The sequence below is a fragment of the Lampetra planeri genome, chromosome 24, assembly GCF_965212315.1.
Source record: "Lampetra planeri chromosome 24, kcLamPlan1.2.h2, whole genome shotgun sequence".
Taxonomy (NCBI): domain Eukaryota; kingdom Metazoa; phylum Chordata; class Hyperoartia; order Petromyzontiformes; family Petromyzontidae; genus Lampetra; species Lampetra planeri.
In genome coordinates this window covers 1,866,872-1,882,330 of record NC_136130.1, presented here as the reverse complement: position 1 = coordinate 1,882,330, position 15,459 = coordinate 1,866,872, and the positions used below count along the sequence as shown (strand labels likewise).

Below are 15,459 nucleotides of genomic sequence, written 5' to 3'. Positions count from 1 at the left end.
GGTTGTATAACAGTCATAGCAGTATTATTAATTTTCATTTTACATGTTTTTATGCCGACCCCTTGCATACCAACGTGATTTTTTGCATTGTGTTTCCCTCCATACAAAATATGTAATGCTCTCAATCACTCTTTGTGTGTGACTTTTGTTTTTCTCATATTTATATCCACCAAACTTTCCTGCCTTGTTCCATTATCGAATATTTCTCAATTCTATTGCGATAGCTAAGTTTCATTGAAATCACAAAACAGAAAATTGTTGTTAATTCACAAAAGAGCATCATGCTGTCAGAAGTGGGATTCGAACCCACGCCTCCAGGGGAAACTGCGACCTGAACGCAGCGCCTTAGACCGCTCGGCCTTCCTGACTGTGGCATGGTGTCACTAGAGGCTAATTTTAATCCATTCTCAGCAATCGATCCACGTGGTTCATGTGAAATAAACATTCCAATTATTTATCTAAGCAAGAACACTTCCTCATCACAAGTGATTCAAGCGAAACAATACCCACCATTTTTGGACAACCTAGTTGTCATTTAGACGGATGCATGATCCTAGAAGGATTGAATTCCAATATTTACTCAGAAACATCCGTGAAGAATATTCATAACCAAGATGCATTTGATCAAGGAAATCCAGTGATTCTTACTCATGTTTAATTGAGGGTATTGCTGAATCTTATCGCCAAATTGAATCGAAATTATACTGCTGGTGTCATGCATGGTATGAAGCGTACATTTGGACTTCGTGCAGCGCTGGTCTATTGCCCTTTGTGAGACATGGTTCACGGAAAAAGATTTCACAGAACTGATTCACGTAACATCATCAAGTTACTTCATAACCACACCAGGGGGGCCGCACTATCTGACCTGCCCTACAACAGGAAGACAATTGGTTGTATAACAGTCATAGCAGTATTATTAATTTTCATTTTACATGTTTTTATGCCGACCCCTTGCATACCAACGTGTTTTTTTGCATTGTGTTTCCCTCCATACAAAATATGTAATGCTCTCAATCACTCTTTGTGTGTGACTTTTGTTTTTCTCATATTTATATTCACCAAACTTTCCTGCCTTGTTCTATTATGGAATATTTCTCAATTCAATTGCGATAGCTAAGCTTCATTGAAATCACAAAACAGAAAATTGTTGTTAATTCACAAAAGAGCATCATGCCGTCGGAAGTGGGATTCGAACCCTCGCCTCCAGGGGAGACTGCGACCTGAACGCAGCGCCTTAGACCGCTCGGCCATCCTGACTGTGGCATGGTGTCACTAGAGGTTAATTTTAATCCATTCTCAGCAATCGATCCACGTGGTTCATGTGAAATAAACATTCAAATTATTTATCTAAGCAAGAACACTTCCTCATCACAAGTGATTCAAGCGAAACAATACCCACCATTTTTGGACAACCTAGTTGTCATTTAGACGGATGCATGATCCTAGAAGGAGGGAATTCCAATACTTACTCAGAAACATCCGTGAAGAATATTCATAACCAAGATGCATTTGATCAAGGAAATCCAGTGATTCTTACTCATGTTTAATTGAGGATATTGCTGAATCTTATCGCCAAATTTAATCGAAATTATTCTGCTGGTGTCATGCATGGTATGAAGCGTACATTTGGACTTCGTACAGCGCTGGTCTATGCCCTGTGTGAGACAATGGTTCACGGAAAAATATATCACAGAACTGATTCACGTAACATCATCAAGTTACTTCATATCCACACCAGGGGTGCCGCACTATCCGACCTGCCCTACAACAGGAAGACAATTGGTTGTATAACAGTCATAGCCGTATTATTAATTTTCATTTTACATGTTTTTATTGCGACCCCTTGCATACCAACCTGATTTTTTGCATTGTGTTTCCCTCCATACAAAATATGTAATGCTCTCAATCACTCTTTGTGTGTGACTTTTGTTTTTCTCATATTTATATTCACCAAACTTTCCTGCCTTGTTCCATTATCGAATATTTCTCAATTCTATTGCGATAGCTAAGCTTCATTGAAATCACAAAACAGAAAATTGTAGTTAATTCACAAAAGAGCATCATGCTGTCAGAAGTAGGATTCGAACCCACGCCTCCAGGGGAGACTGCGACCTGAACGCAGCGCCTTAGACCGCTCGGCCATCCTGACTGTGGCATGGTGTCACTAGAGGCTAATTTTAATCCATTCTCAGCAATCGATCCACGTGGTTCATGTGAAATGAACATTCCAATTATTTATCTAAGCAAGAACACTTCCTCATCACAAGTGATGCAAGCGAAACAATACCCACCATTTTTGGACAACCTAGTTGTCATTTAGACGGATGCATGATCCTAGAAGGAGGGAATTCCAATATTTACTCAGAAACATCCGTGAAGAATATTCATAACCAAGATGCATTTGATCAAGGAAATCCAGTGATTCTTACTCATGTTTAATTGAGGGTATTGCTGAATCTTATCGCCAAATTGAATCGAAATTATACTGCTGGTGTCATGCATGGTATGAAGCGTACATTTGGACTTCGTGCAGCGCTGGTCTATGCCCTTTGTGAGACAATGGTTGACGGAAAAAGATATCACAGAACTTATTCACGTAACATCATCAAGTTATTCATATCCACACCAGGGGGGCCGCACTCTCCGACCTGCCCTATAACAGGAAGACAATTGGTTGTATAACAGTCATAGCAGTATTATTAATTTTCATTTTACATGTTTTTTTGCCGACCCCTTGCATACCAACGTGATTTTTTGCATTGTGTTTCCCTCAATACAAAATATGTAATGCTCTCAATCACTCTTTGTGTGTGACTTTTGTTTTTCTCATATTTATATTCACCAAACTTTCCTGCCTTGTTCCATTATCGAATATTTCTCAATTCTATTGCGATAGCTAAGCTTCATTGAAATCACAAAAAAGAAAATTGTTGTTAATTCACAAAAGAGCATCATGCTGTCAGAAGTAGGATTCGAACCCACGCCTCCAGGGGAGACTGCGACCTGAACGCAGCGCCTTAGACCGCTCGGCCATCCTGACTGTGGCATGGTGTCACTAGAGGCTAATTTTAATCCATTCTCAGCAATCGATCCACGTGGTTCATGTGAAATGAACATTCCAATTATTTATCTAAGCAAGAACACTTCCTCATCACAAGTGATGCAAGCGAAACAATACCCACCATTTTTGGACAACCTAGTTGTCATTTAGACGGATGCATGATCCTAGAAGGAGGGAATTCCAATATTTACTCAGAAACATCCGTGAAGAATATTCATAAACAAGATGCATTTGATCAAGGAAATCCAGTGATTCTTACTCATGTTTAATTGAGGGTATTGCTGAATCTTATCGCCAAATTGAATCGAAATTATACTGCTGGTGTCATGCATGGTATGAAGCGTACATTTGGACTTCGTGCAGCGCTGGTCTATGCCCTTTGTGAGACAATGGTTGACGGAAAAAGATATCACAGAACTTATTCACGTAACATCATCAAGTTATTCATATCCACACCAGGGGGGCCGCACTCTCCGACCTGCCCTATAACAGGAAGACAATTGGTTGTATAACAGTCATAGCAGTATTATTAATTTTCATTTTACATGTTTTTTTGCCGACCCCTTGCATACCAACGTGATTTTTTGCATTGTGTTTCCCTCAATACAAAATATGTAATGCTCTCAATCACTCTTTGTGTGTGACTTTTGTTTTTCTCATATTTATATTCACCAAACTTTCCTGCCTTGTTCCATTATTGAATATTTCTCAATTCTATTGCGATAGCTAAGCTTCATTGAAATCACAAAAAAGAAAATTGTAGTTAATTCACAAAAGAGCATCATGCTGTCAGAAGTAGGATTCGAACCCACGCCTCCAGGGGAGACTGCGACCTGAACGCAGCGCCTTAGACCGCTCGGCCATCCTGACTGTGGCATGGTGTCACTAGAGGCTAATTTTAATCCATTCTCAGCAATCGATCCACGTGGTTCATGTGAAATGAACATTCCAATTATTTATCTAAGCAAGAACACTTCCTCATCACAAGTGATGCAAGCGAAACAATACCCACCATTTTTGGACAACCTAGTTGTCATTTAGACGGATGCATGATCCTAGAAGGAGGGAATTCCAATATTTACTCAGAAACATCCGTGAAGAATATTCATAAACAAGATGCATTTGATCAAGGAAATCCAGTGATTCTTACTCATGTTTAATTGAGGGTATTGCTGAATCTTATCGCCAAATTGAATCGAAATTATACTGCTGGTGTCATGCATGGTATGAAGCGTACATTTGGACTTCGTGCAGCGCTGGTCTATTGCCCTTTGTGAGACAATGGTTCACGGAAAAAGATATCACAGAACTGATTCACGTAACATCATCAAGTTACTTCATAACCACACCAGCGGGGCCGCACTATCTGACCTGCCCTACAACAGGAAGACAATTGGTTGTATAACAGTCATAGCAGTATTATTAATTTTCATTTTACATGTTTTTATGCCGACCCCTTGCATACCAACGTGTTTTTTTGCATTGTGTTTCCCTCCATACAAAATATGTAATGCTCTCAATCACTCTTTGTGTGTGACTTTTGTTTTTCTCATATTTATATTCACCAAACTTTCCTGCCTTGTTCTATTATGGAATATTTCTCAATTCAATTGCGATAGCTAAGCTTCATTGAAATCACAAAACAGAAAATTGTTGTTAATTCACAAAGGAGCATCATGCTGTCAGAAGTGGGATTCGAACCCACACATCCAGGGGAGACTGCGACCTGAACGCAGCGCCTTAGACCGCTCGGCCATCCTGACTGTGGCATGGTGTCACTAGAGGCTAATTTTAATCCATTCTCAGCAATCGATCCACGTGGTTCATGTGAAATAAACATTCCAATTATTTATCTAAGCAAGAACACTTCCTCATCACAAGTGATTCAAGCGAAACAATACCCACCATTTTTGGACAACCTAGTTGTCATTTAGACGGATGCATGATCCTAGAAGGAGGGAATTCCAATATTTACTCAGAAACATCCGTGAAGAATATTCATAACCAAGATGCATTTGATCAAGGAAATCCAGTGATTCTTACTCATGTTTAATTGAGGATATTGCTGAATCTTATCGCCAAATTTAATCGAAATTATTCTGCTGGTGTCATGCATGGTATGAAGCGTACATTTGGACTTCGTACAGCGCTGGTCTATGCCCTGTGTCAGACAATGGTTCACGGAAAAATATATCACAGAACTGATTCACGTAACATCATCAAGTTACTTCATATCCACACCAGGGGGGCCGCACTATCCGACCTGCCCTACAACAGGAAGACAATTGGTTGTATAACAGTCATAGCAGTATTATTAATTTTCATTTTACATGTTTTTATGCCGACCCCTTGCATACCAACGTGATTTTTTGCATTGTGTTTCCCTCCATACAAAATATGTAATGCTCTCAATCACTCCTTGTGTGTGACTTTTGTTTTTCTCATATTTATTTTCACCAAACTTTCCTGCCTTGTTCTATTATCGAATATTTCTCAATTCAATTGCGATAGCTAAGCTTCATTGAAATCACAAAACAGAAAATTGTTGTTAATTCAAAAAGAGCATCATGCTGTCAGAAGTGGGATTCGAACCCACGCCTCCAGGGGAGACTGCGACCTGAACGCAGCGCCTTAGACCGCTCGGCCATCCTGACTGTGGCATGGTGTCACTAGAGGCTAATTTTAATCCATTCTCAGCAATCGATCCACGTGGTTCATGTGAAATGAACATTCCAATTATTTATCTAAGCAAGAACACTTCCTCATCACAAGTGATTCAAGCGAAACAATACCCACCATTTTTGGACAACCTAATTGTCATTTAGACGGATGCATGATCCTAGAAGGAGGGAATTCCAATATTTACTCAGAAACATCCGTGAAGAATATTCATAACCAAGATGCATTTGATCAAGGAAATCCAGTGATTCTTACTCATGTTTAATTGAGGGTATTGCTGAATCTTATCGCCAAATTGAATCGAAATTATACTGCTGGTGTCATGCATGGTATGAAGCGTACATTTGGACTTCGTGCAGCGCTGGTCTATGCCCTTTGTGAGACAATGGTTGACGGAAAAAGATATCACAGAACTGATTAACGTAACATCATCAAGTTATTTATATCCACACCAGGGGGGCCGCACTATCTGACCTGCCCTACAACTGGAAGACAATTGGTTGTATAACAGTCATAGCAGTATTATTAATTTTCATTTTACATGTTTTTATGCCGACCCCTTGCATACCAACGTGATTTTTTGCATTGTGTTTCCCTCCATACAAAATATGTAATGCTCTCAATCACTCTTTGTGTGTGACTTTTGTTTTTCTCATATTTATATCCACCAAACTTTCTTGCCTTGTTCCATTATCGAATATTTCTCAATTCTATTGCGATAGCTAAGTTTCATTGAAATCACAAAACAGAAAACTGTTGTTAATTCACAAAAGAGCATCATGCTGTCAGAAGTGGGATTCGAACCCACGCCTCCAGGGGAGACTGCGACCTGAACGCAGCGCCTTAGACCGCTCGGCCATCCTGACTGTGGCATGGTGTCACTAGAGGCAAATTTTAATCCATTCTCAGCAATCGATCCACGTGGTTCATGTGAAATAAACATTCCAATTATTTATCTAAGTGTAGTGGTGATACGCGCTGGGGGTGTACGTCGTGTGCCAGCGCGTATGTACGTGGGTGTGTGTGGTGACGCGCGCTGACGGGGAGGAGCAGGCGTCACCGCGCGGGTGGGGGTTGTGCTGCTGATTGGCTGGGTGCCGGCGACGCGCTGAGAGGGAGTGATCGGGTGGCAGCGCGGTGTGATTGGTCGAGGAGTGGAAACACGCGCTGGGCGGAAACGGATCGTAGAGATAGCGCGTGGTGATTGGGTAACTGAGGAGCGGTGCCGACGTTGAGGTCCGGATCCGCTCCGTCTCCCGGGAGGAAGGGATATATAAGGTGATGCACAGAGGAGTAGGGGGAGGAAGTGGAACCATCTAGGAATGAAGACGAAGGTGCAGAGATAGAGCCCGGAGAGGAGAGTAATGTAGAGTAATGGAGAGTAATGTACAAGGTGTAGCCAGAGAGAGAGAAAGGTCTACACGAGCCGAGTAATGCATACGGTGTAGCCAGAGAGAGTATAAGGTCTACACGAGCCGAGTAATGCATACGGTGTAGCCAGAGAGAGTATAATGTCTACACGAGATAGGTACTGAAGAGTGTGTAGCCGGAGATGTAAGGTCTACACGAGACGGGTACTGAAGAGTGTGTAGCCAGATGTGTAAAGTCTACACGAGACGAGTAAAGAGTGTAGCCGAGGCGCAGAGTCTACACGAGACGAGAGAAGAGTGTAGCCGAGGCGCGGAGTCTACACGAGGCACAGAGAGCCAGCAGCACAGAATCTACGGGAGTCGAGAGAAGTGTGGAGCGGAGAGAAGAGGTCACGAGTTGTACCGTTGTATGGTGACCGTACTGTGAAGAAGAGAGGCCACGCGTTGTATCGTTGCAAGTCAAGATTTAATAAAAGAAGTGTGTTCCCGTCAAAGGAGTTTCCTGCCGTCATTTCCAATACTTCATCTGGCGTCAGAAGTGAAACGGGCTTCCAAGTATGGAGACAAGGAAGACCCGTAGGACCCACGGGATTGACCGCGAGGAAAACCTGGACGACTCGGGGCCGCTGGTGGCGGGGGGTGAGGAGGACGACCTGCCCACGCTACAGGATCCGTCGACGGCGCCGGGCGAGCGACCGGGGACCGAGGCCGTGCTTCGTGATGCGCACTCCCGACTGGCGGAGCTGCTGCTCGCCGCCGCGTCCATCTTGGCGGAGATCAGCTCGTCGGGAGGAGCGGGGACGGTGGGGGACATTTTACAAGGTCGCCCCGCAGATTCCCGCCAAAACGAATGGGGGATTCCCGCCATTGCGCCTGGGCCTACTTTTGGCGGGAACGTCGAGCGCCACGTGGTGGTGGGGTCCCAAGCGCGCGCATCCACGTCATCGGCGCGTGATGGGATCCGCCATTTTACGTCTGCCGCTGGAGCCGCCATCTTACACACCGACGGAGAGGCGGAGAGGAACCACGAGGCGGATGACTTCATTTTTCAGCAGCGTTTGCCCACGTTGTCAGCCTTTAAGGCGGAAGGCGGAGACTGGGGCCAATTTCAGCGGAAGTTTTTGGCGCATCAAGAGATGTCCGCGTGGTCCGATGCCACGGCGCTGCGGGCGTTGCCTGCCATGCTGGACGACGACGCGCTCGCGGCCTTCAGGTCCGCACGGAAGTCGGACCGCTCCACGCTGAAGTATGCGCTGGGTCTGTTGGCCAGGGTCTACGGACCTCCCTCGGCGTGCCGCCATCATTTCTACGCAAGACGGAAAGCGGCCACGGAGACCGCGCTGGCCTATCGCACGGCGTTGCTGGCTCTTGCCGATGCTGCGTTCCCTCGGATGGACGAGGAGGGCCAAGACGCGATGGTTTTGGAGCAGCTGCTTAAGTTGGCGCAGGACCTAGGGGTCCCCATCAACACAGCTGACGAGATTGATATTTCTTCTTTGAGAGTCGCCACGAGTATTCAAGCGCACGAGGCCCTACAACGGAAACAAGGAGTTGGTTGCAGCTCCGGGTTCGGTGGTCACCGAACCCCAAGTCGTCAGCCCACGAGAGGAGGCGTTCGTCGCGGGACGACCAGGGGACTGGAGGCCGGGGGCTCGGTCGCCTCTGCGATCAGGCCGAAAGTCGGAGCAGCCGAGATCTACTCCGACCCTCGTCACGTGCTATAACTGCGGCCTCCGGGGCCACGTGGCGTCCGGGTGCCGCGCTCCGCGTCAGCGCGCCATGGGGGCTCGGCTGGACGACGACCGAGAGCCCAAGTCATCTCTACAATCCCCGGCAAGTCGCGGCACCTCACACGCTCGGTCTGTATGCTCGACACACATGGGACGCCGCGTCGCGGCGGAGGAGGGCCGGTTAAGGTTCGGGGATTCGGTTCGGCCAGGGGGGTTCGGTCGGGACCAGGGAGATATTGAATGGGCGGAATTGGGGCATAGAATTGTGGCTGCTTCGGCGGGTTCGTCCGTTGTTACGGGATCTATTGATGGGGTCGAGATTAGGGTGTTAGTGGACACGGGGGCATCGGCAACTATTATATCGGACCTCATTTATAATATTCTTCCAGTCCAATGTCGTCCGCTGCTCCCGGTGGATGTGCCATTTTACGCCGCTAACGGGGGATCGTTGGGCATTATCGGTCAGATTAGGGCGTCCATTTGCATTGGAGATATCAAATTGTCGGGACCCGTTTTCGTTTCGTCTTCTTTGGCGGTTCTTTGTCTTTTGGGCACTGATTTTTTGGCTAAAATGCCCATTAAAATTCTTATCGATCAACGATGCATTGAACTGCCATCGGGTCGCCGGATTGCATTTTTAACGAGCCCTACTGACATTCGGACGGCGTGCGCTACAATACAAGCGGTGGCGACACAGACCGTGCATGTGCCCCCGGGTTCACAGATGTTAATTCCCCTGGGTGAGGGAGGCTTCGGAACAAAGTATGCTTTGGGTCCTTCTAACAAGGCTGTCGGGGGTCTTGATTTATCGGTGGCTCACACCTTGGTGCGGGCTGACAGGGATCCGTTTGTAGTGGTTTTGAACGCTGGGTCGCGGCCAGCTGTCATTCAACAGGGCACCGTGCTGGCTCACGCGGCGCGGGTCCCTGTGGATGATGGGTTGGTTGCGCAGGTGGGCTCGAGCCCCACGCAGAACGTTGAGCTAAGGGAGGACCTTGAGTGGATCCATTCGCTATGCGCCGCCTCGGACGATTTGTCGGCGGTGCAGTTGGGTGCGCTGCGCGAGTTGCTCATAGAATTTTCTGATGTGTTCAGTAAACATAAGTATGACATTGGGTGCACGGATTTGTTGCACCACCACATTGAAACGGGCGATGCGGCGCCGGTCAGGCTAAATCCCTTCCGACTGAGTCCTGCGGAGAAGGAACATGTTCAGTCGGCTGTTAACGAAATGCTAGAAGCCGACATTATTTCGCCCTCCTCCAGCCCGTGGGGAGCGCCTATTGTGCTGGTTAAAAAGCAAGACGGGTCCCTGCGATTCTGCGTTGATTTCCGTCGCCTGAATAAGATCTCTGTGGCTGACGCGTATCCGCTTCCCAGGATGGATGAGTCCCTCGATGCATTGTCTGGTGCGCGATATTTTTCGACTCTTGATTTGTTATCGGGGTTTTGGCAGTTGCCACTCGACGAAGAGTCGAAACCTAAGACAGCATTTCGGACTCCAGGGGGGCTGTTCCAGTTTAACCGGTTACCCATGGGACTTCACTCCTCTCCAGCGACGTTTCAGCGACTTATGGAGTTGGTTTTGTCGGGCTTGCAGTGGGATACATGCTTGATTTATATGGACGATGTCATTGTTTTCAGTAAAACATTTGAAGAACACCTCCAGCGATTGAGAGGGGTGTTCTTGCGAATGCGATCGGCTAAGCTAAAATTTAAACCGGCCAAATGTCACCTCCTTCGTAAGTCGGTTAGATACTTGGGTCACATTGTCGATTCTTCGGGGATCTCCACCGATCCCGCGAAGACGGATTGTGTCGGCTCTTGGCCGACACCTACGTCCGTTTCCGACGTGCGTAGTTTCATCGGGTTTGCTTCTTATTACCGGCGGTTCGTTGAGCACTTCGCCACTATTGCAAAACCCTTGCACGCTCTAACGGCGAAGGGAGTGAAGTTCAAATGGGGACCGGAGGAGGAAGCCGCGTTTCGCTCCCTCCGGGACGCCTTGGTGGGTGCCCCACCCTTTTGTTATCCCGATTTTACGAGTCCCTTTTTGCTGGACACGGATGCTAGCAACACGGGCATTGGGGGGGTGCTATCCCAAGTCGTCGGGGGTGTCGAAAGAGTTGTCGCCTACGGTAGTAGGGTGTTGTCTCCGGCGGAGCAGCGCTACTGCGTCACCCGTCGCGAGCTGCTTGCCATTGTCTTTTTTGTGCAACAGTTCAGACCATATCTCTATGGTCGTCACTTTACGGTCCGAACGGACCACGCGGCGCTACAGTATTCATTGAGGGTCGCCCAACCCTCGGGCCAGTTGTCGCGGTGGTTGGAAGTCCTCCAGGACTATCAGTTTACGACTACGTACCGTAAGGGGTTGCGACACACAAATGCCGATTGCCTGTCGCGGTTGTTGCCTTGTAATGAATGCGCGTGTTTGTCGGGATCGGCGCGCTGTAAACCGACGCTTGAGGGGGAGATGAGGGCACTGGTTGCGACAGCGGGCGCACCGATCGTGGATGATTCCACTGCCTCTCAGGGTCGGGACTCGCTGCTCTCGTTGTCGCTCAGCGAATGGGGCCGTCTCCAGATGGCGGACAGCTCGCTGCTAGCATTGCGCCGCAAGGTGGGGGGTCCCGAGGGGGACCAGGAGCGCACCGGCTCCTATGTACTTAAGCAGGGCATGTTATTAAGATGGGACAGTTTGTCCCGGCGGAACGCACTCGTGGTGCCTTCCGCTGTAAGGGGGAGGGTTGTTTTGGCGGCCCACGAACGCCTCTTGCATTTGGGAGTTAACAAGACGCTTGCCCTGCTTCAGCGTGACTATTACTGGCCGGGAATGGGAAGTGATGTGGTAAATATTCTGAAGGGTTGCGTTGAGTGCGCCAGACGTAAACCACCGCCCGTGGCAGCTAATCCACCGCTGCAATCTATTCAGGTCTCGCGCACTAACGAGCTCGTTGCACTCGATATTTTGGGGCCCTTTCCAGTCACGCCGAGAGGGAATAAATACTTGTTAGTGGGGGTCGAATACTTTACTCGATGGCCTATGGCGTGGCCTCTCGCTAACCAGTCGGCAGCGGCTGTGACGGACGCCTTCGTCCAGGGCTATGTCCTGGACAAGGGGGCTCCCGAACGCCTGCTCACCGACCAAGGTAAAAAAATTTCGAGTAAATTGTTGCAAGAGGTGTGCGATCTGTTGGGTACCAAGAAGGTGCGTACCTCCCCGTACCACCCGCAGACAGACGGGATGGTGGAGAGACTTCATAAAACTTTGACTTCCATGCTGTGCCAGCAGGTGTGTGAGGCACATGTAGATTGGGACCTGCAGGTCCCGGGGGTCCTTGCCGCGTATAGAATGGCCCCCCATGCAGCTACGGGGTTTTCCCCATTCTATTTGATGTACGGTCGGGAAGCTGACCCGCCAATGGAAACGCAACTTGGCCTGTCCGCTCCACGAAATAATTCTAAATTGGCAGAACATATTAAGTTTAATATTCACAAGCTGACAGAGGCGAGGGAGGCCGCACGGCTTAATTCGCGGGCTCGCCAAATTGCTAATGAACGGTTGCGGGCACGGAAGGTGTCCATGCACGAATGGAAACCAGGTGACAGGGCCTGGCTGCATTGCCCTCAGGCACCCTTGGCTACGTCGCCTAAATTGTTGAGACCGTGGAGGGGACCCGTGGAGGTCGTGCGCGTTGCACGGCCCCAGTGCGTTCAGATAAAGTGGGGAAAGCGCCGTTGGTACGTTCACCCCTCCCGACTGAAACTGTTCTCGCCTCCATATGGCCTCCCCTTGTGTCGTGAGGGCCGAGCGTGTGACGTGACCGGCGACCCACAGGGGGAAATGTCTCTGCCTGATCCACACGTATTTTCGCCTGATCTGCTCCCAGGTGTCTCGGAACTGACAGCTGCCGACCACCGGCGGCCGGATCTCCGCGGCGGGGCCGGCCCTTTCAGGCCCGTTCCGCGCCGTCTGGAGCAGCCGGAACCGCCGGACGGTCGTCAGTGTCCCGCCCCATACGACGGACCAGCCAGACGGACTCGCGCCAGGTCGCGCTACTTTGCGTGATCCGCCTCGTGAGGAGTCGGGGCAGTTGGAGCGCCTCGTCACTGCGTGTAGTCGCAGGGACGCTGGGCGCGTTCGTTTTCTGGAATTCGCTTGTATTGTGTTGTTGTTGACTTTTCTTGTGTTCGTTGTCAATTTGTACATAGTTCTTGTTGTTGTTGTTGTTATGTTACGGGGCACACTGGGGGGTTACGGGTTTTTTTTTTGTGTTGTTTTGGTTGTCGTCTTATCGTTGCGGTTGGTTGTTGTTAGCAGCCGGGCCGGCTGCGAGCTATGTGGGAGGGGGTGATGTAGTGGTGATACGCGCTGGGGGTGTACGTCGTGTGCCAGCGCGTATGTACGTGGGTGTGTGTGGTGACGCGCGCTGACGGGGAGGAGCAGGCGTCAGCGCGCGGGTGGGGGTAGTGCTGCTGATTGGCTGGGTGCCGGCGACGCGCTGAGAGGGAGTGATCGGGTGGCAGCGCGGTGTGATTGGTCGAGGAGTGGAAACACGCGCTGGGCGGAAACGGATCGTAGAGATAGCGCGTGGTGATTGGGTAACTGAGGAGCGGTGCCGACGTTGAGGTCCGCATCCGCTCCGTCTCCCGGGAGGAAGGGATATATAAGGTGATGCACAGAGGAGTAGGGGGAGGAAGTGGAACCATCTAGGAATGAAGACGAAGGTGCAGAGATAGAGCCCGGAGAGGAGAGTAATGTAGAGTAATGGAGAGTAATGTACAAGGTGTAGCCAGAGAGAGAGAAAGGTCTACACGAGCCGAGTAATGCATACGGTGTAGCCAGAGAGAGTATAAGGTCTACACGAGCCGAGTAATGCATACGGTGTAGCCAGAGAGAGTATAAGGTCTACACGAGATAGGTACTGAAGAGTGTGTAGCCGGAGATGTAAGGTCTACACGAGACGGGTACTGAAGAGTGTGTAGCCAGATGTGTAAAGTCTACACGAGACGAGTAAAGAGTGTAGCCGAGGCGCAGAGTCTACACGAGACGAGAGAAGAGTGTAGCCGAGGCGCGGAGTCTACACGAGGCACAGAGAGCCAGCAGCACAGAATCTACGGGAGTCGAGAGAAGTGTGGAGCGGAGAGAAGAGGTCACGAGTTGTACCGTTGTATGGTGACCGTACTGTGAAGAAGAGAGGCCACGCGTTGTATCGTTGCAAGTCAAGATTTAATAAAAGAAGTGTGTTCCCGTCAAAGGAGTTTCCTGCCGTCATTTCCAATACTTCATAAGCAAGAACACTTCCTCATCACAAGTAATTCAAGCGAAACAATACCCACCATTTTTGGACAACCTAGTTGTCATTTAGACGGATGCATGATCCTAGAAGGAGGGAATTCCAATATTTACTCAGAAACATCCGTGAAGAATATTCATAACCAAAATGCATTTGATCAAGGAAATCCAGTGATTCTTACTCATGTTTAATTGAGGATATTGCTGAATCTTATCGCCAAATTTAATCAAAATTATACTGCTGGTGTCATGCATGGTATGAAGCGTACATTTGGACGTCGTGCAGCACTGGTCTATGCCCTTTGTGAGACAATGGTTCACGGAAAAAGATATCACAGAACTGATTCACGTAATATCATCAAGTTACTTCATATCCACACCAGGGGGGCCGCACTATCCGACTTGCCCTACAACAGGAAGACAATTGGTTGTATAACAGTCATAGCAGTATTATTAATTTTCATTTTACATGCTTTTATGCCGACCCCTTGCATGCCAACGTGATTTTTTGCATTGTGTTTCCCTCCATACAAAATATGTAATGCTGTCAATCACTCTTTGTGTGTGACTTTTGTTTTTCTCATATTTATATTCACCAAACTTTCGTGCCTTGTTCCATTATTGAATATTTCTCAATTCTATTGCGATAGCTAAGCTTCATTGAAATCACAAAACAGAAAATTGTTGTTAATTCACAAAAGAGCATCATGCTGTCAGAAGTGGGATTCAAACCCACGCCTCCAGGGGAGACTGCGACATGAACGCAGCGCCTTAGACCGCTCGGCCATCCTGACTGTGGCATGGTGTCACTAGAGGCTAATTTTAATCCATTCTCAGCAATCGATCCACGTGGTTCATGTGAAATAAACATTCCAATTATTTATCTAAGTGTAGTGGTGATGCGCGCTGGTGGTAGGGATCGTGGGGTAGCGCGTGGTGATTGGCTGTGTGTTGGTGACGCGCGCTGACGGTGAGGGATCGTAGGTCAGCGCGGGGTCATGGGTTATGTGATGGTGATTGGCTGTGTGTTGGTGACGCGCGCTGACAGTGATGGATCGTGTGGCAGCGCGTGGTGATTGGTTATGTGCGCTGACACAAGAAGGGATCGAGTGGCAGCGCGTGATGATTGGTCGGCTAGGGTGGGTGCTCACATCGCGGTCCGCATAGGCTCTGTCTCCTTGGAGCGGAGGGCTATATAAGGCGGTGCGCACGGGCGCTCGGGGAGAAGTTGGTGACCAGTGAAGACGGAAGACGGAGGAGGAAGAGATAGGGCCCTGAGACACCTAGTCCCGCTGTCCTTGTAAGGACCGGGGCCCT

The 15,459-nt window shown here is 48.6% G+C and overlaps 6 non-coding genes across 6 annotated transcripts; all 6 read right to left on the bottom strand.

The window, feature by feature from the left end:
- Window positions 1-2,069: 2,069 nt before the first annotated feature.
- Window positions 2,070-2,152, bottom strand: TRNAL-CAG (transfer RNA leucine (anticodon CAG)). Its single transcript has one exon. It is a non-coding gene; the product is annotated as a tRNA-Leu (tRNA).
- Window positions 2,153-2,960: 808 nt separating this feature from the next.
- Window positions 2,961-3,043, bottom strand: TRNAL-CAG (transfer RNA leucine (anticodon CAG)). The gene has a single exon. It is a non-coding gene; the product is annotated as a tRNA-Leu (tRNA).
- An 808-nt stretch (window positions 3,044-3,851) lies between these two features.
- On the bottom strand, window positions 3,852-3,934 carry TRNAL-CAG (transfer RNA leucine (anticodon CAG)). The gene has a single exon. It is a non-coding gene; the product is annotated as a tRNA-Leu (tRNA).
- Window positions 3,935-5,635: 1,701 nt separating this feature from the next.
- Window positions 5,636-5,718, bottom strand: TRNAL-CAG (transfer RNA leucine (anticodon CAG)). The gene has a single exon. It is a non-coding gene; the product is annotated as a tRNA-Leu (tRNA).
- An 808-nt stretch (window positions 5,719-6,526) lies between these two features.
- Window positions 6,527-6,609, bottom strand: TRNAL-CAG (transfer RNA leucine (anticodon CAG)). The gene has a single exon. It is a non-coding gene; the product is annotated as a tRNA-Leu (tRNA).
- Window positions 6,610-14,853: 8,244 nt separating this feature from the next.
- On the bottom strand, window positions 14,854-14,936 carry TRNAM-CAU (transfer RNA methionine (anticodon CAU)). The gene has a single exon. It is a non-coding gene; the product is annotated as a tRNA-Met (tRNA).
- Between the last annotated feature and the right edge of the window lie 523 nt (window positions 14,937-15,459).